A 25375-nucleotide genomic window follows, 5' to 3' on the forward strand; every position below is an offset into this window, starting at 1 on the left:
TGGATAATAGCGAGTCACTGTTGAGTAGTACTACTGGGTTTGACAAACCCCACCCAACGCTAAACTCGACTGGAGGTCGAGCGGGTGTAATTTTGGCTAACACGTATCATGGTCTGGATGACCTGGTGACAAGGCAGTTGATAAACAGTCAGCTTCGGTGTCGAACACTTACTAATACTTGTTGTATAGGCTAGCTACCTATCGATATATAATTGATTTAACACTATCTGGTAACGCAAAACGCTGAACGCAACACGCTGAACGCAAAACGCTAAACATTTTATTTTATATAAACTTGTGAACTCACCAACCTTGTGTTGACACTTTTAGTATGTTATTCTCAGGTAGCCGAGGCGGGCGCGCGGTATAGGATGATGCATGGTTTTGAACATTCTGATATGCAAACATGTTTTTAACTATTATTACTTGGGTTTTAAGTCGTCCTGCGTGACGCAACTTTTGTCTTTTGGTTTTTACGCTTCTGCACTTATTTTCATTTAAACGTTTTTATGGTTTGATTATAACTAGTGATTCCGATCCTGTTAGTTCACACCCTCTGACGGTAAAACTCCGTTAGTGGATTTTGAGGGTGTGACAATCCTACTCCATGAGACTTAGGAAATTTTTTCAACTAAAACTTGTCTCATAGACAGGTCTGAACAGCCTACACCAATTCGTTCCTTAAGCTTACAAAGTTTACGAAAACAAAAAACATACACTAAGTAGTGATATAAAGGATAGCCAACATGTGCTTTTTACCTAATGAAGCCTTGAAGCTAAAAGTGACTGCAGCACTAAAACTTCTTAAGGAAAGTTAGCTAAAATCACATCAAACTAACAAGACAAGCAACCAACTCACAAATACATAGAACATCATAGTTCATAAACAAGGCCATTCCAAGGCATAGCTAAATAGCATTTATACATAATAAGCCAATTAAGGCTAAAACGAGGAAATCACAAGGATTCCCAAGAAAATGTTCTAAGGGCCGTAAAGGCTGTTGATGCATTTTGTGACCGTCGCTATGCAATTCTGACCAGCGGAGACGCCATAGGCGAAGTTAGAACAACTTCGCCTACTGGCCCAAGCCCAAGCCCGCGAAGTTGGTTTATCTATATATATGTGTGTCTTGTTTAGGGTTTAGCATCCAGAAAGTTAGAGTGTTTTGGTGATCAGTTCAATTGTCTAGAGAGAAACAGAGAGGGAGAGTCGTGTGGGACGGCCCGAGGTAGAGCTCACCTCGGGTCGGCCGTGTCTTTGTTTATGTTCGGTATGTAACGTGTTATGGTTATTATATAAAGGATCTGCAGATTCGTTTATTCCATTCGTGTGTTTGTTCGTGTGTTTGTTTTATGTGTAATCGTGTTCTTTGTCTTCTACACCATTAAACGAGTCTAGGAGGATTCCGCACTCCTAGACCTCGTGCGGATCTCGTATCGATCAGCGACGCCCCGGGGGGGACTTACAAGTGGTATCAGAGCCTTAGGCTCTTATGCTATGGTTCGAGATCTGCGTTTTGGTGTTTCTGGCACGTTTCTGATGTGTTTTTGGCCGAACAGCCGCCGTAGGCGAAGTTATTGGGTTCAGGCGAAGTTGTCGCTTAAATTTTAGGGTTTTGGCGAAGTTAGTAGCCAGGAGAAGTTATAGCCAGGCGAAGTTAATGAGGGGTGAAGTTGACTTTTAGGCGAAGTTGAAAAAAAAAAATTTGTTTGCAGTTTTCGTCTGTATGGCCAGGTGTACACGATTATTGTGAGACCGAAAGTGTTGTTCCGACAACGAGTGAAACTTGGTATCTCTTGGTCTTACGTGTGAACAAATACGGGTCAACTCTGGATATGGAGTTGAGGTTGTGAATGGGATATTGATTGAAACTGGATATTGACACATATTTGGGTGTTTGTGGGCAAAGAAATTGTTGTTGTTCGATTTGACCAACTGATGAAAGTCAAATCGAACTGAAGGTTTTCGTCATTACTGGATTGCGGTCAGAGCATATTATTTATGTTATTTTCAAGGCGTTCGAGAATTGGACCCTGTTACGATTTTGGAACAAGTTGGATTTAATCGGGAATTAATTTGTTTATGTTCTTGATCGTTATCCATGGTGATTGAAGATGCTTCGGATTAATTAATGGTCATGTGTGTTAGATTCTGTCAAGGTGGTTTTGTGATGAAATTGATCACTTGATGTTGAGTAGTTGAAGATTGAACCTTATCTTACTATACAATTCCGACGTGTTGGTGAAGTTGTGGAGGGAGCCCAACTTCACGTGTTGGTGAAGTTAGAAGAACTTCACGTGTTGGTGAAGTTAGAAGAACTTCACGTGATTGGTTGAGATGACCAATTAGGCACGGGGATGCATGCATGTCAAAGACCTCGATCGATATAGTCGGAGGAGCTTACATTGAATGGGAGATCTGATATGGAAGACGTCGGGTGATTGGTAGATTTGTGGAGCTACAAGACAGTTTTAGACACGGCTGGTTGAAGACAGGATGGATGTTTCATGTATATGTGAAGTTCAAGTCTGAAGATCACAGTGTAATCGAGTCCTACAAGAAGAAGCAAACAGAAGATCATCAGTTAAGAGGAAGTCTGTTGGTGCATGCTTTGTAACAGATGATCTTTTGTGTTTGTTAGAATTGAGAGCAACGGTCAAAGGGGAGTCTGTTGGTGCATTTTGTGACCGTCGCTATGCAATTCTGACCAGCGGAGACGCCATAGGAGAAGTTAGAACAACTTCGCCTACTGGCCCAAGCCCAAGCCCGCGAAGTTGGTTTATCTATATATATGTATGTGTCTTGTTTAGGGTTTAGTATCCAGAAAGTTAGAGTGTTTTGGTGATCAGTTCAATTGTCTAGAGAGAAACAGAGAGGGAGAGTCGTGTGGGACGGCCCGAGGTAGAGCTCACCTCGGGTCGGCCGTGTCTTTGTTTATATTCGGTATGTAACGTGTTATGGTTATTATATAAAGGATCTGCAGATTCGTTTATTCCATTCGTGTGTTTGTTCGTGTGTTTGTTTATGTGTAATCGTGTTCTTCGTCTTCTACACCATTAAACGAGTCTAGGAGGATTCCGCACTCCTAGACCTCGTGCGGATCTCGTATCGATCAGCGACGCCCCGGGGGGACTTACAAAGGCCAAACACAACCACAAGGCAGAAACTTTAAGAGTTCCATGCCAAACCTACATTGTTTAAGATTACATAACAACGTTTTAAAAGTGCTAAGAAAGCTACGAATCAGGTACTTAAACATCAGAAACAGGCTTTGAGGTACTAGCCTTACCACCCTTAGCTTTATTGGACTTCTTGACTTGTGGGACAACATCAGCAATAGCCGAGCCTTCGAGGCTTGCCACATGAGATCCGCCGCTTCCCCCAGATAAAGTCTCCTCACTATCACCGGAACGGGAACGTTTTTTCGACCAAGACTCAAGAACCTCTTTAGCAACCTTCTAATCAAGGCCGGCTGGTTTCAAGCCCTGCAAAATTGAAAGAGGCTTACCATAGCATGACGAAACGACACCCACATAAGGGTAAGTGAGCCTTTCCATCGCATGAACTGAACCAGTGAAAAGCTTATAGGCTTCAGGGTTAAACAGGGGAGACTGCTCCATAGGCTGACCAGTTTCGTGATGATGGAAGCCTGCAATAAAACCCAAATGCTTCCCATGGCCTACCAGCTTCGTGTAAACATCGCCCATCACCGAGTTAAACTCTTTAGAATGAAGCAAGTAAGATACAACCTGCTGAAACCCATGCTCAATCAACCACTTGTTGTCATCAGAAGTTTGGGTAACCGAAGACTTCAAGCCTTCCTTCTCCATCTCGAAGGCTTTCCTCTGCACCTCAAAGGCTTCACTTTTAGCATCCAACCTAGCTCTGTCAGGTTCCATAGCTTTCTTCAACCCTGCCATCTCAATCGCGTGGCCACGAGACAACTCTTCAATCTTTTTCATATTCACTTTCTCCTTCTCTGAATAACCTTCAACTTCTTTCTTCATGGCCGCCATAAAGGCCTTCATCTTCTCCTTCGTCTTCATGAACTCCTCATACTCCTCCATCCATTTTCGAAACCGAGTAACACCTTCTGCCAAAAGGGCAGAAATGTTGCACGAGTTCAAGATCAACATGGACAACAAGAAATCACCTTCCATCTTGGATATAGTATCACGAACCCCCTGAGGAGCAAAATGGGCTAAAGCATCAGCACAAACTTCGGGATCCTTGAAACTATCCCCAACCCTAACACTCCATTCTAGCACATAAACTGCATTCCCATCCAACCCTTGAACGACTGGCATCTCAACCTTCTTGCCAGTCGACTTCTTCTTCTTAGAAACCACCAACCCCTGTTCCTTCTCAACCTCCATAGTTGGACCTTGGTCTTCAGAGACTTGAATGTCATCACTAACCTCAACGGTCTCATGAAAGGATGAGGTAGCAACGGACTTTAGCAAACGTCGTGTGGAACGACGAGTGAAAGATTTTGGAACAGTGGTCTTGGTGAACCCTATAACATTTGCAACCCCAGCATACTCAGCATCCTCAAATCGACCCTCTTTCCCTCGAACAACCGAATCTTCCCCAACAACGGCCGCAACATCAGTAAAACCAAAAGAAACCCATTAGCAAACATATCAACAAAATAAAGCTAAAACGGAAAAAACAAATGCAAACCCTTACTATCCCTCATAAGCACGGGATTCCGATTAGGCTTATCCTAAAGTTTGCTAATTCCTAAATAAACAAGAAGATGTTCGGGGAGAGGGCGAAGACGCGAAGGACATGTTCTAATTGATTTCAAAAAGGCTTCGTTTAACTCAGATTCAGCCGGTTCTGGTTCATTTAGAACGGCTTCGGGTTGTCTCCAAACGAGTTTAAACGGAAGGATAGAATCAGAAACAAAGAAAAACCGGTCCTTCCAAGAACCGAGGGTTGTAACTGCCGAGGAAACCAAACATATATCAACCTTGGTATGTTCGAACGTGTACCAATCACCATTTTTCGCTATGCGAAAGAAACGGCGAAAATTCAACAGCTAAGGGTCATAACCTAGGGCTCTACACAAAACTTCAAAATGCAAAACCCTAGCAAGCCCTAATGGATGGATTTGGCCGAATAATATACGATAATACTCCAAAACATTAAGAACAAAAACCGAAAAAGGGTGTCGGAGGTTAGAAAATTTGAAATGACGGCAATATAGAGCGATAAAATCCGCCGGACAACGATCGATGGAAGAATCGACCGGCGGAGCAATCGGTTTATACTTTAACCCTATTCCCCACTCAATATAAAACGATTCAACCTCTTCCTGGGTTAATCGGGAAAAACTGATCGAAAGATCCTTTTTGGCAACCATAATTTTGAAGAAGAAGGAAGGATCGGAACTAACCTGGTAGTGGATTGAATGAAACTTGAAAGTGTTTATGGGGGAAATTGTTAAACAAATCTGGAAGAAAGTGAATAGTTATCCCATTGATAACTATTAATGAAAAGCAGTTATTGGAAACCGTAATCTGACAGTTACAATCACATCAACTGTCACATCAATAATTCAACAAACAACCAAAACTGAACAAAGCTTCGAAGCCTACAAGCCTTGAAGCCTTTAAGCAATAAACAAAATGTGTGCAAAATTCAGAAGCCCTTGAGCATACTCCTCAAACACCTCTGACTTGGGGGGATGATGACGGGGTAGCCCAAGGAAATAATAAAATGGCTGGAACACATTAACGCTAAAAGGGTTAAAAGGTTAAAAGCTTCGTTTCCCGCCCAAACTTATGTAAACAAGTACCCACGTGCTACAGTACGATGTCACATCGCTATTCACATCCTTGTCCCCTCTGAGCAAAGGACATGCTTAGATAAAGTAATATTATTTTAACTATGGACCAGCGGTCCAAGCCTTCCCGCCCATAAAGGTCAACTCTCTATGCAAACTGAAGGGGAACTAGATTAGTTACAATTGGACGAAAGGCTTAAGTCTCTTCTTCTATATAAGAGAGACTTAGCCATAAACATAAACACAACAGATTTGGGCAGATAACACCATCTCCCTAATCTTCTCTTCTTCCTTGAGAAATATGCTCTTAGCTATTTCTTTCTTACTTCAATAACTTCATAGCTTCACCAAGAACATCATCCTAAAACCGACTCCTAACAGCACGGTTCTTGATCTTCGGTGATCTATAACAACAAACAACTAACTAGTGAACCTCCTTCTACATTTTGCAAACGTAGTGGGACACCACGACCTGCGTTAGGTTAACCTGAACCCTTGAAGCTTGTTAGCCTAACCAGTCCATTCACTATCATTGGTCTTATCTTTGTTGTAGCAACATGTATAATAGTTCATAAAAAAATAAGGCTTGGGTTTTTTTTATGGGATTTTAAGTTATATATTATAAAATGTTGTTATATAAAGTAAGGATAAAAAGAAATGAGATTTACATGAAACCGGGTCTTTGATATTTAGTTTTACTCAATCTTTGTTAAGTTCTACATAGGGGAGTTGGTTTAGTGCAAGTGTGTACAATCCTACTAATGTAAGCATCAAGGTCCGACTTTTAATGGTTTGTTCCATTTAGTCGGTTCGAGACTTGATAAAGTACCAAATAAACTCCAACATTTCCTAACATAATATAATATATATGAATTTCTGTAATAAAATCACTAACTTAAACAAGTTTGAGAAATTTTTATTCATTAAAGTCCCAAACTAGGGTTTAAGCAAGTGTTTGGTGTAATCGGCCTGATCTTGGTGTAAGATCAAGTTTGATTTCATCACACCATATTCATAAGAACTATAAGTAATATAAAATGAAACATAAAAGTTAGGATGATTTTTAGTGGTTTGAACGGTGACTAACTCGTTAAAACGAAAAGTTCGAATTTTACTCGGTTTTTACCCGAAACTTGATTTAAGCCAACATTTTTCCAACACTTCCAAAATCCTAAGTAATATGAGTAATATAAAGTAAAACATAACTAAAAAGATAGGTTTAACTTTTGGTGGTTTGAACGTTGACTAACTCGTTAAGACGAGCGTTCGGTTTTACTCCCAAAACTTGGTTTCAAGCCAAGATTTGTTCTAACATTTCCATGTCCATTATATAATGACTAAAATACAAAGAAAAACTCAGATATAAAGTGTTTCGTGCAACATGGTTGCTTAAAAGTTAACTAGACTGCTTAACGAGTGTTCAGTTTTGGTTCGGTCCTTGACTCGGTATGAGACCGGGGATGATTACCATATGCCTAAAAGCATAGAAATAAAATAAAGTAAAATTTCCATATCCAAACTCAAATAAAAAGGTTAAACAAGTAAATTTCCCAAAAACGACCGAAAGGGCCTAAGATGCATAAATATGTGTTTGAATGCCCAAAAACTTTAAATTAAGATGAAAATGGTTTTCTTAACATAAAATAACTTAGAACAACTGAAAATATCAGATACATATACCCGAAATGGATTTAAATGCATGATTCGATTCCGTTGAATTTTAAAGTCAACCTTAAGCAAAATTAACTAGAACACCTTGCAAGTTCAAATAATTTGGGAGAAGAATGTGAATATGAGAAGGTGAATTGACCGAGATTAAGGGGGCATTTATGGAAAGAATTAGGGTTTGAGGCAATAGTGCATGAACTTGTCTGGTGGATAATCTGGAACACATTTATTCTTTTATTTAAATGGGTTTTGGATTAAATAAATTACAACCAGTGATAAAAACATTTTTTGAGGGTTCTGGAATAATTATAGTGAGAGTCTTGGTTGGTTTGAATAGTTAAAACACAAGTTGGAACCTTAAACGAGCGAAACGACCAATAAAACAGAATTTGTTGCTGCGTCAAGCTGGCGGCGTCATGCAATCAACCTCAAGGCCCTCGTCGCGCGACACGGCGAGGGGTATTTTCCAAAAACTTTATTTTTTGACAATTTAGGCCTGCGGACTTGTTTAAAACCAATTTTTAGCGTAAACTAAGCGAGTTAAGGACCAATGAGGGTAATATAACAACACGACGAGCATGAAACAAGATTATAACATAAAATCCATCATTTTATTAATATCCAAAGGTTCGAAATACGACAAAATACAAAACGGGTTTGTTTTACAATACAAATACGAATACAATTGCGAACCGAAAATGACGAATGCCACATACTCTGTCGCATATGTAACTTATAAATGACTAGATAAAAGGTGCTACATTTACCATTTATTTGATGTTGATGAGATAACATGAATGGTGAGGAGAATTCAGGGGATATTCTCTTACAATATGGGAAAGGAAAGCTACACATGAGAAGACATGTTAGGAGGTCGAAAAGGAGAAATAGAAGAAGACACAATGGTGTCGGTGAAGGTAAGTTCTAAAGCTTCAAGACCACAACTTCGTATTATATTTTTGATTCAAGATGATTGTTCAATAATAAAATTATGGAAAATCGTTCGAGTCATTTGGTACCTTTGTGAACACTTAATTATGCTGCCAAGAAACACGTTTAAAGAGGGAATTATTTTGGTTTCATTCGTTTTTAAATGTGAAGAATAAGGCCTCTCTATCATCTGATCTAAACATGGTTAGAACCAGAGTGCAAAAGTAGACACTAATATTGCCATGTACGATCTATGGAGGTTCCACGTGTTGCCCAGAATTGATTTCGCACACCACATTTGATTAAAAATATAGAAGACGAGAGATTTGAATGAACTAAAATGTTCTTGCATTGATAAATTTATGATGTTCGTTTTTTGATAATGATCGACGTTTTTATAGACATCGGACCAATATGATTGTAATCATCATACCTATCTTTTGACACATCATCATGATAGTTACCAACTTTATACCCTAGATCCTATACTCACATAAACACTTAATTATAACATCGTTTCTAATACTTGAGTTCAAGATCTACTACAAAGTGTATATCTCAAGATGACGTAGATTATATTTCCATTAATGAATATATCCCAAGAACCCTTTTATGGTAAAATTAATATGTGGATATTAATATGTCCGTACGAGAATAGTCCACATGCTTGATTAATAATGTGAGGCGTCTTCTTTTACACGTAACCTATATTCATATAACAAATTATTTGTGATGACAAAATGGCCACACTTACCATAAGCTTTAAAAGTAATTAAAATGTGACTCATTTATTTTAAATTTTAAGAAAACAACTTTCTTTTTGTCATAACGTACTCGTTCTGTTAAATGTTCATCTTTATGAAAACGAGTTAGTTTCAACACGTCTAATGCATTATATAATAATAATAATAATAATAATAATAATAATAATAATAATAATAATAATAATAATACTGACATACTTTTCTGTTTTTATTATTTGTCATATATCACATGTACAGGAAAACCTTTAAAACAATACTAGTTTCTATTTTAGTGTCGGTGTTATACTTGTCAAATTTTATTGTTGAAAAATTAAATTGTTGTCGCTCAAAAAAAAATAAAAATACATAAATAAATTATCATAACGAGCCATTCCAGTGAGCTTGGTGGTAACCTCTTGAACTTGGGAAAACCACAATCATCCATTTAATTTCATTATAGGTAACAATACCATAACTTTTCATTCTTTTAAACTTCGAATATAAGTTACTATTCCCTAGTTTTTTAAACCTTTTAATTTACGACCGCATGTAAATAGTAAAAAAAAAAATAAAAGATGTTATATTCGTGATTTTTATTTATGTTTTCATTTTTCATGACTATGTTGTGACTGAACGGAAATGACACGATAGCAAATTTTGCTTGCGAATCAAAGTGTTCGTGAACTTTGAAAGCATTCTACATACAACAATACAACTCGATCAATGATGTTCTCTAATTTAATGACTGTTGTGATTTAGATCATAAATCGTTCGTTGGTTTTATTGTGATTTCACATTTTCACACATTTGTGTTCTGATATCATATTATAATATCAAATGATGTGTTACATCAATTTTAAAATATAAGATGACAAGATCACAAACCCTTTTCTCGAATTAATACGTCATTATCCACATTCCACAAGAACAATCTCAACCTAATCTACCCTAATCTTAGATAAGTATGATTAACTCTTTTTTCTATTAAAGCATCCAATTCCCTTCAAGATTCTAGCTAGCTTTATGGTCAGTACCATGTAATAGTAAATGCATAATAATATAATATATATAACCCGAAGTGGCATCATATCCAACCAGGGAATGCCGGAATGGAGTTGTAAAGTGGAATATATTATTATAATTTTGCACTTTCTTATCGGTTAATTAAAAAATTACAATTAATTAGCAATGGATTAGGAATTTAGGGATCCAGAAAAGGTGATCGACAGTCTTGCATCACCTTTTTTTTTTGCTTTACAACTCAAAAACACATGTTTGTAAAATTAAGATAAAAAGGTTATATTCGTTCATAAGTTTAATGATGGCAAATAGATATTTATAAATATGATGCCGGATATATATATATGTGATCACCACCCAACAAACAGATCGACCAATTGACTCTTGCATCGTTTTAATTAACGACAATAGTTACATGGTTCAACTACAAGTGAAATATACGAATATCAGATACAAATGGGTTCAAACATACAAAACGTTCGAATGAAGGAAAAAAAACGCAACTAAAATGATTTTTTACATTACTAAATTCTTTAACTTGAAGTAAAGTATATTGTTAATTGTAATAAGTTTTCAAATATTATTTTGGAAGACAACAAATAGCCCTATTATAAGGCAAGATTTTGATCTTTCGGAAATTGGCATCTTGTCCTCATGAAGCAGAACATCATGATCGTAAGTTGTCTTCTCTCTTTCAAATTCTGAATGTGTATGCAAGTGGTTAATAAGAGTAGATTAAAATAAAAACCGTTAAAAGTAAACTGGAAAGCAAAGCAAAGTTAAGGCCTTAAGGGCTAGTTAGAAGAAAAGATATACCAAACACATTATGGTTGTTTTGAATGCCAAAAGATGAAGCAGACAAGATTGGTACCAAAAGTCAAGTAGCCAGCCAGAACTGTACTAGTATTTTCAAATATGAATTTTGCAGTGTGTGAATGGTTTAGTCAATTTGGATCACTCATGAACTAGTCCAACTTGATTGTTTACATGAAATTAAGGAAGCTTCAATTAACAAAAATAATAAGTTATTATGTTTGGACTAATTTTTATGTGGTCCTAAGTCCAATGAATTCACATGTTCTTTCATTCTTCATTTAAGTTTCCCCGGTGTTTCGAAGTAGTGTCAGTTTTCTCATGCATTGTGACAACGAGTAACAAAATAACGATACACATTCATAGACCCAGAATGCATATTATGATTCTTTTTGGTGTTGTGATATGATTGTTGTATATTTAGAGGTTTATCCAAGTTAAGTGGTTCTAAAATGACCTTTTAGTTCATATAGCTATATCCCTTAATTTTCTTTAGGCAATTATTTTGACATGTCACCTAGTTAGGGACATGTGAAATGTTTGTATAATCCCTATGACAACCCGCTACTAAAAACTCCTAAGATACGTCAATAATTTGCTAATTAAGGAGGTCAGGAGAATTATAACTTGTTTTAGTTATGTGGCTTTCATGAGTTAAGGTTGAAAAGTAACAAAGGCAATATTCAAACATAAGACGTTTGTTAAAGAGGAATCATGCGTTTATCACTTTAGAATGCTTAGAAGCAGGCCCGTCTCAACGTCCTTGGAGGCCTAAAATGTTGAGGCCTTTTTATTTTATTTTCTTTACACGTATAGCGCTAGAGAGTACACAAGAATTATAGAATTTGGATGATATATCATGATAATGGATCTGAAAGAATCATCCTTAGCTTGTGGCTCATCATTGAATTACTAATTCTAAAAGAACTCTACTTACAAAATCTCATAATACATAGCTCTTATTTAATATGGAGTCCCTATAAATCTGGAGGCCTAAAGCCATTGCCTCATTTAGCTTACCCACGAGACGGCCCTGCTTAGAAGATTTATAAAACGGTTTATAAGAATTATTAAATGATAACTAAATCATTATGGTTCATTTATATCTTTAATTAAGGCAGGAAAGTAGTTATATGTTTTGTTCAATATTTATTTAATTTCTTAGCTGGTGTTGATCATATGGTGTTTTTGACTAATAGCATCCAAACGAATTTATTTCCATTAATTTTTAATATTTAATATTTAATATTTTTTTCTTGTTGTACGGACAAGGGTCTTTAAGGCTACCGATTCATATCAGATTATTTTTCTTTAGCACATAGGGATGGAAAGGTAGTGGGCCAATGATGTACCGTCATGCTTTTGACTTTTCTAATATCACATGTAATGTTTAAATTTATTTCAACATATATACAACAAAAAGACTGTTAAAAATAATAATTAAAGAGTCTTTTTAGAATACATTTTTATAAAACAAATAATCATAACAAAAATGATGGAAATTCTCATGATCAAAATATTTTATTATAAATAAAAGTTTTGCTTCAAAATCTCCAGTAATCGAGTCTTGTAATCATACATTACATAGAAGTTAAAAGTTTCGCTTAATGTTCTAACCCTGAATATATCATATTAATGTCATAAGATGGATATACGAAAATGATTATTCGTTTTACTTAGGCTATGTTTCTATTTTTATTTTAACAATTTCCATTGCTATAATATTATATCATCTATTTGTTTGTTAAAAAAATAATAATATATTGTGAAAATAAGGAGGAGGAGTTGTGTTTGAAAAGAACTCCTGGCTAGTCGGTGGACACACATATATATTGACAAGAGGATCTAAGACAAATGTTATAGGTTACTTAACAAAAAGTCAGAAATTATTGTAAACGAAAGCGGTAAAATGACAGCTACGATTAATGATAACTAGGAATTTTTAGTTTTTATTCTTAGTTTTACTTTTTGAATTAAAAAAATGAATCATATCATCTCTATATATCTCTATATGTATTTATAGAGATTAAAGCATTCACATTTAATCTATCAAAATATAAAAGTAAAGTTTTTAAAATATAGGAAGTGGTCTATATATTTGAAAAGTTACTCTTAATATCCTATAATTTTTTGTGACGTGTGGCAGAGAGAGAAACTTGAGAGGGGGCGCGAGAGGGGGGCGCGAGTGGGGGCGCCAGCCAATAATATTGTGACGTGTGGCAGAGAGAGAAACTTGATAAGATGGGTGTTGGTTGTGGTGCTCGCGCCCCTGGCCCTGGTGTGGAGGGGCGCGAGAGGGGGCGCGAGCGGTTTTTTTTTTATTTTTTTATAAATGTATTAAAAAAACGAATTTTTAAAAAAACTCATAAATTATTTAAAAAAACACACATTAATTAAAAAAACACATTAATATCTAAAAAAAAAATTAAAGTACAAAATAAAAAAAAACATTAAATATCCAAACTATAATATGCTAAAAGTGAAAATAAAGCTAGCCATCTAAATTATAATAAAGCTTCAAAGATCAAGGGCTAAAAGTGAAAATACATTTAAATTATAATATGCTAGCCATCTCCTTCATTCCCGTTTTTCCGATTTGGGTTTCCGGCCGTCGGAATCCGACCTTGGCCACCTTAAAAAGCCTCCTTAAACTATTATTTTAACTGGATTCTCAAGCCCAACGGCTCTTCACGCATTCCCAAGCCCCCTTTACGCCTCTTCCCTCCCGCTACCCCTCTTGCGCCTGCGTTGTTTTTCGTGCTCGCGCCCCTCTCGCGCCCCTCTCGCGCCTCGGTGGTGTGGTGCTCGCGCCCCGGGGCGCGAGCGGCTGGCCTCACGCGCCCTTTCTCGCGCTCCACACCCCTCAGCCTTAACAAAAAGTCAGAAATTATTGTAAACGAAAGCGGTAAAATGACAGCTACGATTAATGATAACTAGGAATTTTTAGTTTTTATTCTTAGTTTTACTTTTTGAATTAAAAAAATGAATCATATCATCTCTATATATCTCTATATGTATTTATAGAGATTAAAGCATTCACATTTAATCTATCAAAATATAAAAGTAAAGTTTTTAAAATATAGGAAGTGGTCTATATATTTGAAAAGTTACTCTTAATATCCTATAATTTTTTAATATATCTTGAAAGTGAGTGTGAGTGCAGGAAAAAAGAAATAATGATAAAATTATAAAAAAAAATATTATTTAATTAAAAAAAGAAGATATAGTGATTTTTAATGTAATTAAAATATGAAAGAGGATTATCAATGGCAATTGTATTTTAACATCTACATATGTGGCTAAGAAAAACAATTCTTACACATATCATTCAAATAAAGTAGCGAAATATGATGCAACTAATATTATTACCATTTATATAATTAATAGTAAAGTTACAAATATAACTTTTAAGTGTTGTATTAATTTTTTTAGATAACTATGAATTATAAAATTTTATTTATCATTATTTATATCTTATTAATCCATAAGGTATGTTATTACGTATATTGTTAAATTTAACTTTTTTATTATATTTTATAACCACCCATGTGTTGCACGGGCTATATCCTAGTTTCTTAGTAAGCTATGCTTGCGTAAATTGTGAAATTTTATTAACCAAAGTGTGTGAAACCGAGAAAAAATAACCCTCTTTAGAAGATCACTAGTAGTTGTGGACGAATATCGGCCTGAGTTAAAATATATCTCAAATAGAGTTTATATTGACTTCAAGGTGTAATTCGTACGTTTATGAAGTAGACTTGTGACACCATAAATTAAGTAGGTTAACTAAGGTAGTGAGGCACACACATGAGGCAATGAAGCCTCGTAGCAACATTCGCTAAGGTATGATACTTAGCCATCGTACTTGACCGGGTAACACTGAGAGGTTGTTTCTTTAAACTCCAAGGGAAAAGATCTCGTAAAAAAATATACAAATTAATATCAAGTAGTAGGGTAAGGAGCATCTCGAGATCTTGCTTAGTGAGCATTGTCATAATCCAATGAATACTACGATATAATAATTAAAAGTAACCAAGTCTTTGAATGCAAACTACGAATGTAACTGCGCGCTTGTATAATAATTATAAGTGTAGAATTAGGAGTGAAGTGTGTGTGTGCAAGTAGGTAAAAAGAATAGTAACAAGAGATGGCTAAGAAGGTTCAAATTTCCACATTATTAAAGTAGATCCATCCAAGTTGGTTAAGAAATGGTCCAAGTTGAATGCAAATGATGTTATCACAGGAAACCACTATTGATCTTCTTTCAAGTATTTCCACAGAAAAAGTATCAAGAAAAGAAGATATGGTCAATCAATGAGAGCATGCACGAGGTTTCTTTTCTTCGAAAAGTCTTCGTGTCTTAAATAATTATTTACACAAACAATAAACCGAATTAATTAATATTTGGGAGGAAAGGTAGAGCGTCACGTCAAAAGACTGTTTATTTTGGTCGTTTATGGTTAATTAGAGAAAATTAATATAGTTTAGTTCAGTTTGCTTGGTTTACTCGTTCGATTTATTTTCATATTTATTTTTAGCGTTTTCAACTCTTGATTACGTACTATTTAGTAATTATTTTCAATTAGTAGAAGTATGCGATATTTTTCTTTGAACGGTTAAACTACTTCCAAATTCAAATGACTTTTAACCTGTGTATTGCATAATATAAACCATCAACCTCCAAATTAAGAGATTGAGCGCCTATTACATACACTAGGTCAGATAACGATACATAGTAGTAATCACTATGTGCGTATGAACATAAACAGGAGAGGTTGTAACCTAGGACAAGAAAGTATGTGTGTATATAATTGTTCAAGTTTGGCGGTGTTAGAAATAGTTAATTTGAATAGATGTTTAAACAAATGTATGCTTTTAAAAACCAAGTGGTTTTAAAGTCTAGAATAAACGGTCAACTCTAGTCAAGTGGTTTACTAATTAGTTGTTTTCTTTTTCTTAGTTGGTTGGTTGGTTTGGTTTGGTTATATATAGCATTTAATTTGGCTTATTAATAGACCTCATGTATCTTATTTCCAATCGCTGTGAACATACAAAATATACCTAAAACCCTGCTAAGTTTGTTTCTTTAATATACATAAATAGAGAGATGAGAGTGATCTATGTAGAATTTTGATGTATATCACACCTACTCAGACACGGGACCAAATACTAAACCCTAGACTTTGAATATAAACATGAAATATTACATAAAATATCTCTTCCTACAATATATAATACTATATAACTACATGCTTTATTTAATTACACAACAAACATATCAATTGTTCCATTACCAGAAAACTATTTAGAGAAAAGTTAACGTACAAAAATTTAATGTGTTAATTATAAAAATCAAGTAAAATAATTAAATATATATATACAGGTAGAGTAATTATATACTTAATTAAATCAATTATGTAATTACTATATATAATTACTTTACTTGATTATCACAATTATCAATTTAATTTTATTTGTATTTGATCCAAACAAAATTATATATATGATCGATGACAAATTTACGTATAATATTCCTGTATATATACACATCTCTAGGCCGGTGACTTGTATTTGTAGCACAAAAGGTGGTGTGGCCATCTTATCTAAATAGATGCTTCATCAAATCTTCTCTATTATTTCTTGATTCTTTCGGTACAAATCAGTGTGTGTGAGAGAGAGAGAAATCATGCTATTGTTAGCCGGTATAGCACAATCAGTAAAGGATAGCTAGGGGGATGCACTTAAAACTAGGTCCCCTTTCATGTGAACTCACACATCCACTTGCTATATCTATATCTATACATACATACGTATCTATGCGTACGTATGTGCATGTGTGCATATACACATGTTGTGTTATCCTATATCTATATATCCATCAATAATTATAAGGGTAATTATAATGCCACTTGTATATAATATACAAGAAGTCGCCATGAATCTTCCTGCTTCCTCACCATCATTTGACCCACACCTCTACTACATCTCTTCCGTATATTCTATGTATATCTCCATAAGTTAACAAACAACACATTATTATTATTATTATTATTATTATTATTATTATTATTATTATTATTATTATTAGTTTATCACAAATAATCTTACTATACTATTATTATTATTATTATTAGTTTATCACAAATAATCTTACTATACTATTAAAGTAATACAAGATATCCACATACATTCAACTAGCATGTTTACATGAACTTCCAAGTCATCCGGTTTCCATCTATAGAATTACCACATAATTCACTAATTAATATTTTCTAGAATAATAACCTCACTAATTAATGTTTTTTTTATAATCATAACAACTATTTTCTTTTAAATGATTTAAAACTGATTTTGGTCACAATTAATAATTTATAACTAATTTTATGTTTTTTTTTATTTTTAGTATGACTATTATTTTAGCAATTTAATGATTTGTATAATACTTCCTCATTTCACCATTTATACACATTTTTTCTACATCTTGTGATTTTGCAGAGGACAAAGTAACGAATTCTTATGAAATCTACATATAACGTTTGAAATCTTTTTCACTCGTGTGTAACACGAGCCAGTATCCTAGTAATAATAATACATTGTATAAACATTATTTATGTACCATAAACAATAATCCTTGCAATGTTCCTATTTATAGTCAACCTTTCTCCTACACCACTTCATAATATTTTCTTCTCTCTCTAAATACCCTAGCTAGCTAATTCTCTCTCTCTTTTGTTTCTCTAACATGAATGGAAGCTCATCAACAGATGATCAAAGCACAACTACTGAAACAACATCCACCGTTGCTGCTCCGGTTACCATGACACCACCAATTGGAAGTGCCGGGAGTGTGGTTCTAGACCATGAACAAGGTTTAGAAGCCGAGTCAAGGAAGTTACCTTCATCAAGTTTCAAAGGAGTTGTCCCACAACCTAATGGTCGTTGGGGTGCTCAGATTTACGAGAAACACCAACGCGTGTGGCTTGGTACGTTTAACGAAGAGCACGAAGCTGCGAAAGCGTATGATACCGCGGTTCAACGCTTTCGTGGCCGTGATGCAGTCACGAACCTTAAGCCTCTTCCGTCTGACACGGAAGAGGCTAAATTAGAAGCGAATTTTTTAAATTCTCATTCGAAAGCCGAGATTGTTGATATGTTGAGGAAACACACATACAATGACGAGCTTGAGCAAAGTAAAAGAAACATAAGTTTACAAAAAACCCCTTTTACCGACCGGTTTGGATCGGTTAAGGTTGCGAATGAGAGGGAGCAATTGTTCGAAAAGGCGGTCACACCGAGCGATGTGGGAAAGCTAAATAGGCTTGTGATACCGAAACAACATGCGGAGAAGCATTTTCCCTTGCAAATTGGGAATACTTCAAAGGGTGTTCTTTTGCATTTTGAAGATATTGGGATGAAAGTGTGGAGATTTCGCTATTCGTATTGGAATAGTAGCCAAAGCTACGTTTTAACGAAAGGTTGGAGCCGGTTCGTTAAGGAAAAGAATTTAAAAGCCGGTGACATTGTGAGTTTTCAAAGATCTACGGGTCCGAATAAGCAGCTTTACATCGACTGGAAGACGAAAAGCGTGTTAGGTAACATGAATCCTGAATCTGAACCGATTCAACCGGTCCGACCAGTTCAACCAGTACAAATGTTTAGGTTGTTTGGAGTTGACATATTAAGTGGTGACAATGATAATAGTACTCAAGTGGTTGATAATATCTACAATGGAAAGAGAAATATCATAGACATGTTGTTGGGGATGGAAAATTGTAAGAAACAAAGAATAATCCACCCTTTGTAACAATTTCTCTTTCTTAGGGGTTTGTTTGATAATTAATATTTTGGATTACTTTTTTTCTTCTAGAGATGATGATGTAGGGCTGGAAAGTGGTGGGAAGGGAATAGGAGGATGCAAGTTGCAAAAGTTTGTATATTTGATTTTTAGATGTTCAAGATAATAGAGCTAAAGAAAGCTCAATATAGGGATCAAGTTGAACATTTGTAATTAAAAAAACTCCAGAAAAATAGAAACTTTTTGTTCTTAAATTATTTCTTCATCTCAATTGGATGTTTGCCTAATCTTTAATCTTTTGTATTTAATTATGTAATTTGCTAGCCTTTCAAGAAAGTAGTTCTCTTCATTTAGATCTTTAATTTTCTTTTTCGGTTTATCGGTCACTAATTCAAAACTCAATTTTCTGTTTAAACTTTAAAATCACTAGTTTTAATAATTTTTTCTTTATTTTGTTTCATTATAATCATTAAATCTTATATTTGTTCATTACTGGTTGATTTGGCATACTAAAAAGGGATGTATGCATGTCATGTCACTCATATCTACATATGATACACTGAATATGTTATCTTGAAGAAGAACCTTTCTAGTTTTGGTTGAAAATGTTTCATTATCATTTCTTGTTTTAGCATAACAACTGTTTTAAATATCTTCTTATGTTTCATGACAAGTCCCACACAGTGCTTGTACAACAGAGTACAAGTATTCGTATGCTATGGGCCATCATTCAACACACATAATAGATGGAGCCTCCCACCTTTTCATCTTTTCTGCTAAGATACTGTAGCTTTACCACATGTGGAATAAAGAATTGTGTGGTCCTTATACTCTCACCAATATCTGGAACTGTTCTTCTTTTCAAACATATCTAGATATCTATAACACAACATTTTTGTTAAAAAAAAGTTCAATCTTGTACACTTGACATCTTAAGTCTAACTCATCACTTATGATATCAAATCCACGATAATACTCAAATGGCTTAAAGACGATTAATGATTAATTCATAGAGTTTATCTAACCGAAATGTTAGAGACGAACTAAAAGGTTTAGGAACTATATTCTTTACGATCTTCTTAATGTAAAAAAAAACTAATAGCTTAGAAACCCTAAAGTTCTAATTTATAATGATTAATAGATAAACAATCAAATCCCCAATAGCGGGATCAAATAGTTTAGGAAACTAATAAAAGATAATCTTCACAAACAAAATCTAAAGTTGGGCGTCACGTCATTCATTCTCCACGCAAGTCGATGGTCGGGTCGGGTCGAATTACATATAAGTCTGAATGTCGGATGCCCCTACACCAACTTATTGCTCTAGCCAATATTTTGATGATATATATCGACAGGGGTTCTCCGGAAAACAAATAATACGTTGATAACCACAGGAACCAGTTAATTAATTTTGCACATGTTTGCTTTGAGTGTAATATATAGCACAGTTATATAACTGTACGTTTTTGGATATCCCTTACTCTCTCCCACTACTTCTGATTATTTTTTATGCACGTAGTAATGTATAAGTGTATTACACGGTTATTGCTCACAGTTGAACCAATATGGCCGGTTCCATTCTAAGTCATATTTCTGGCATGATATATTATGCACATTTTTCTTGCTCAAGAAAAGTTAAGAGAATATATATAATTGGGGAAAGGTAATCGAGTACAGACCATAAAGAAAGTTTATTTTTTGAAATGAAGGTAAAAGAACATGCACACACAAGCAAATCAGATATATGTGATTTGATGCTCTCAATCTAGGGTACATATATAATATATTTGAATAGACCAGGTCTTTACAACCCTGAGATCATATACTATATCCAGAAAGATATTACACAAGATACTAACTGATTTAGTTAGATTATCACACCCATATATACTTACAACTATACAAGGAATCTGTGGATACAAGTTCTATTAAATAGAGAATAATTGATAGTCCACTAGTATTGTATAATGATAATAAAAGCTAATTAGTATAAAACCTTTTAAAATACAAATGTAGTGAATATATTTAAAACAAAATGATTTTTCATATTTGGAGATAAAGAAGTACATGTATTCCTACCCAATTACAAGATATATATAAAATTGTGAAAGTTTTAACTATTTTAGAATCTTGTTAACCTTTGCTTTTTTTAGAACCGCAACTTTTATTGACTAAAATAGCAAGAAGCTAGAAAAAATGGAAAACAAGAAGGGAAATTACATTAACATAATTGCAAATCTACACTCTCTCTTTCAAATTAGACATTGCCATTTGATCTCCTTTTCACTCATAAAAATGATACTTCCTTAATAAGTTTGGTTTATTGTACTCCCATCATGATGAAATTTAGTTTATATATGGTTATAAACCTACTTAATATTCTTGTGTTCGGGTGGGCTGGAGAGAAACACGCCTATGTGGATCTTACAGGAGTGTCTCATCTTGTTGGGTTCCGGGACCATGGGTTTGTTGTGAGTCAGGCTGCATCGAAGGCTGAATCAGACAAAGTTGTTAAACACGATAAAACTTGTTTAGAGAATCAACACGTGTTTCTCCTATTTGTTTTTGATACATTTGGTTTTCTGGCCCCGGAGGCTGTGAGTTTTTTTAGCAGGGTTTAGCGTGTCGTGCATTGTACTTTTTCGGCTCCTAAGTCTCAAAAACTTTGTTTTTAATATGATTGACTTTGCTATTCAAAAAGATGTTGCGGCGCAGCTTGTTGCCCGTTTGTCTGCCACTTTATTATTATCGTTTTGATTTTAATAAGAAATATGCCTACAATATTTCAATGAAATAAAAATTAAAATATAGAAACACAAGTTTTTGAAAATCGGAACATAAGTTGAATTGGTATTCCCGGTGTAACGTGCACTTCAACTTCAAACCTCTTTTAACTCCATAAATACAAAATATAACATTGACTTAGAACATAGAAGTCAAGTTCTATATATTTTAAAAATATAAAACTCAAATATATTTGCTGACAATCCCAATTTACTCAAACGTATATACAGGGGTCTTCCCGGTATAGGTTCCAATATATATTTTGTTTAACAAAATACAAAGTTAGGCAAATACGTGTACAAATCAAAACACGTGAAGAGTTAGGAAATCAACCCTCTTGTGTATATGAGGCTGATCACTTAAACCTTTACGTTTGATGAGAGAACTTCTTATGTAATATTGTGAATCATTACCGATTAGCTTCGTTGTATAAAGAGTGTCTCGCCATGACCACATTTCACCTGAGAATCAATATACATGATGTAATAAACAACATACAGATTTAAGTGATTAAAGTGACTAATGGCATGCCAATTTACTTGCCTCTCGTGGTTCGAATATCATTACCCAATCATTATCAAGTTTGATATTCTGTTACGGGTGGTTCCCACATTTTAGGATACCATCTAAGATGATCATGGAACTGGTTAGTATATTATGTGGTTCGGATCTCTGGTTGTACCGCTTTACTAAGTTAACAAGTTATCGGTGTTGTCTTGTTTGATCGTCCATGTCATAACCTGAGGGCATTTTGAACCTTATGATCACTTGGTGTACCTCTACGTATTACATACAAATTAATTCTAAGTATCTAGATAAGTTTTACATGTAAAACCAAAAAAAGAGAACTTTTTAAAAACTTTCAAAAGTCATTTGTGAAATACATTCTATAGGGGCATATAAATATACAATTAGAGTGTCGCATAGCTCATATCGAACAACATAGAACAAGCAATAACCGCTAGTTGATCATAGGCACGCTAAAACAAGTTGTACGTACGAAGAAATTACATAAGTCCATTAATGTTTTCCAGTATCATGCAATGTACGATGTTCATACCCATTCATTACAAGAAATTTGGGTCATTACCCACACATAATATTTGTTGGTAAAAGTCTATTGTATTTTGGTAACTATCTTTAGCTACATATGAAGATTAAATGTCATGATGCGTTGCCTCGAACCCGTAGGTATAAACCACACTTCGGTTAAGTTTATGCATATAGCTTGTTTTACCTTTACATATATGCGTGGCTAAAACTAATAAGCATGTGACATTTTTTTGTGGGTTTACAACTAAAGTGGCAGACGAAGTTCACTATAGTGATGATGTGGCATGTTCCTGTGTTGTGGGCACGTATCATAAATATAAGGGTAAATGTAATATTATGTGTAGGAAAAAGTGGTCAATGTGCAATGCATTGATTTCAATATGTGTAGAAAGAAATATATATGTGTCGGTATGATGTTATGCTCAATCAGTGTGTTTTCCAAAATTGCACATTTACATTTAAATATTTCGAGTGCATCCACTAGTTTGTTGTATGGACGTTTTGATTTCTTCGTAATACCCATGGTGTTACTAGCAATAACTAGATCGATCATGTCGATCCCCACCTATTCAAGCAAACAAAACTTTGTCCAAGTACATTCCCAATAATCATATTAAAGAATAACATAAAGTCTTCAAAATTCATATTTTATATGATCATAATCAATGTTATGTGATGTCCTCGATTTCCACTCCATCACTTGCGTGATGGCCATCACGCAACCCACTCATCACTTGCGTGATAAACCACCGGCGCCGGTGTGGGGTGAAGCCATCACGCGCGATGGGCCTTCCTCACGCGGTGCAAGGGCTGGCTTATCGTGTATACCCGTACACGATAAGACACGAACACAAAATGGGCATACCTGTACACGACACGATAACTTATCGTGTACCTGTAACCCAAACACGAACACGAACCTGTTAATACCTGGTATACACGATAATACACGATAGTACACGGTAATAGTTGTTTAGAAACACATATTTGACAACCTTTTAGCGAAACAAAAGTCGATGAAAGTTCATAAAAGTCTTAAAATAAAATATCAAAGTCGACGGGTGGAGGCCGAAGAGAGTATGGCCACGCCGGGTGATGGATAGCGTGAGAGGGAAGGCCTACGACGGATTTCGGGTGATGGCCAGCGTGAGAGGGAGGATGGATGTTGAGACTTGAAAGACAGACGGCTGTAAGAAACTAAGAATGAATTAGGGTTAGGGATAAATGGATAATGGGATATAATATAAGTCATAACTATATATATTTTATATATATTTAATTAATTTTATAAATAACCAGGTATTAACAGGTACCTAACAGGTAAACAGGTATTATACCTGTTTAGACACGAAAATTAACAGGTAATTTCGTGTCTACCTGTTTAGTACACGAAACCTGTTAAGGTCTTACCTGTTACCTGTTAAAGTCGTGTAGGTACGTGTCGTGTATTCGTGTCTCGTGTATAAATTGTCAGCCCTACGAGGTGCCCCGAGTGGCCTAATGAATCAACATTACCTAAAGTGTTACGTGATACAAAGGTCTAGTTTAAAGAAGTGGGCCATGGGATCGATGTTATGAATTAAGAGAGGTTTAAACAACAACACAAACAAGATAACAAATATCCATAAGACAAATGAATGTTAATACACCAAAGTATGAACGTTTTATAAAAATCATAATACTATCACTAGAAAAATAATCAAAGTGGTATGCCTTGATATATTTAGAGTTAAGAGGGGTTATGACGGGTGGTCTATGGGACAACCCTTAAGTAGTTTAAGTTCATGAATAATCATGTGTTTCGTTGGTTTATCTTGTTGAATTAGATAACTACGTTTACTCGTGTAATGGCAGGTACGAAAAGCTAGATGATGGAATTACGAGAACGTAGGCGAAAACGGACTTGGAACGAAGAAAATATCAAGAAAACAAGAAATTGGTGGTGAAGACCACCGTAGCTTACGGTACCCACCGTAAGCTACGGTGGGAGTTGGAGAATTTTGGCTGCCGTAAGACACTTGCTAGCCACCGTTGGCTTTCTGGAAGCCACCGTAAGCTACGGTGGCCACCGTAGCTTACGGTGGAGGCAAAGCTGCAGTTTTGTAACTGCCGTTTCTACTTGTATTGGAGACGGCTTTTCATATCTTTTTCATATCTTTTCATCTAAGAAACACCTGGAGGCGATTTTTGGAGACAAGAATATTATTTTGAGTGTGGTAATCATTAAAGACTTGTTTTTGATTCATATGCAAATTATAATCGAAGGAATGACGAACCGAATCATGCTCGGCTAAACTCTTTTATGTTTTCCCTCGGATTGTAAGGTTTATTATGCTTGTTTGGTTGAATGTTTTATCAATTTCTGAGATAATATTTGATCTTATTGATTTTATTATTATGATGTTTATGTATTGATTGATAGATTATTAGTTTATCGATTTTGTGTTCTAAACCGTCAGTTCTTGGTTCTTTAAGTAATCGAGATTAATCGGGAGGGATTTAGGGTTAGATAAACTAATTGGTTTTTGATTGATCACCTTGCGTTGTATAATCCAAGTATTTGATCTTCATTTATCGCATTCGTTTACATAAACACGAACTTAGTTTAAACATCAACTGTAACATTCATGGAAACCTGAAACCGAGGGAAGACATATTTTTGCATATTGATTAAAACTCGTTTATTGCTTAATTCTTTTTGTTATCAAAACCCAAACAACCAAATCGTTGAATTTACTTTTTGCAGCTAGTTTAATTTAGATAAATTACATAACTAC

At 34.9% G+C, this 25375-nt stretch overlaps 1 pseudogene; it reads left to right on the top strand.

Annotated features, from left to right (window-relative positions):
- The first annotated feature begins 17623 nt into the window (after nucleotides 1-17623).
- On the top strand, nucleotides 17624-19017 carry LOC143543512 (AP2/ERF and B3 domain-containing transcription factor RAV1 pseudogene; annotated as a pseudogene).
- Nucleotides 19018-25375: the final 6358 nt, after the last annotated feature.

This window comes from Bidens hawaiensis, unplaced genomic scaffold (assembly GCF_021521415.1).
Source record: "Bidens hawaiensis isolate Kalapana, Puna unplaced genomic scaffold, B.hawaiensis_p1.1 tig00013123_1, whole genome shotgun sequence".
Lineage (NCBI taxonomy): Eukaryota > Viridiplantae > Streptophyta > Magnoliopsida > Asterales > Asteraceae > Bidens > Bidens hawaiensis.